The sequence below is a fragment of the Suricata suricatta genome, chromosome 4 (assembly GCF_006229205.1).
Source record: "Suricata suricatta isolate VVHF042 chromosome 4, meerkat_22Aug2017_6uvM2_HiC, whole genome shotgun sequence".
Classification (NCBI taxonomy): Eukaryota; Metazoa; Chordata; class Mammalia; order Carnivora; family Herpestidae; genus Suricata; species Suricata suricatta.
Genome location: NC_043703.1, coordinates 99,121,995 through 99,122,888, shown reverse-complemented (window position 1 = coordinate 99,122,888; position 894 = coordinate 99,121,995).

The following is an 894-nucleotide window of genomic DNA, read 5'->3' as shown; positions in this document are numbered from 1 at the left end:
TTGAGAAACCTCCACACTGTTTTCCAGAGCGGCTGCACCAGTTTACATTCCCACCAACAGTGTAGGAGGGTGCCCATCTCTCCACATCCTTGCCAGCACCTATAGTCTCTTGATTTGTTCATTTTAGCCACTCTGACTGGTGTGAGGTGGTATCTCATGTGGTTTTGATTTGTATTTCCCTGATGATGAGTGATGTTGAGCATCGTTTCATGTGCCTGTAGGCCATCTGGATGTCCTCTTTGAAGAAGGGTCTGTTTATGTCTTCTGCCCATTTCTTCACTGGATTATTCACTTTTTGGGTATGGAGTTTAGTGAGCTCCTTGTATATTTTGGTTACTAGCCCTTTATCTGATAGGCCATTTGCCACCATCTTTTCCCATTCTATCAGTTGCCTGTTAGGGTTTTTTTATTGTTTCCTTTGCATTGCAGAAGGTTTTATCTTGATGAGGTCCCAGTAGTTCATTTTTGTTCTTTGTTTGTTTGTTTGTTTGTTTTTTAATTTAAAAATTTTATTTATTTTTATTTTTTTTTCTTTATAAAGTTTCATATTTTTTAACATATGCAATTATTTTCCATCATTTACAATACAGTAGTTGCAATGACACTCAAAACAGAAAAGCAAAGTAAAAAATCAAAACACCAACTTCTGTTTCATGTAATTAGACTTATACAGAAATTAGAAGGTTAAGCAACAACTAGTTAATCACCTAATTTCACAGCTATCTGAAGTGGCAATCGTTATATAGCAGCTTATCTACGATACATTCAAGATAAATGATACAATATATTACTTGTTCATAGGCTACAACACAGCCTGCTTAATACCTTTCCTTAAATTCCACCTCTATACTACAATATGCATTTTTGTTCTTGATTCCCTTGCCTCTGGGGATC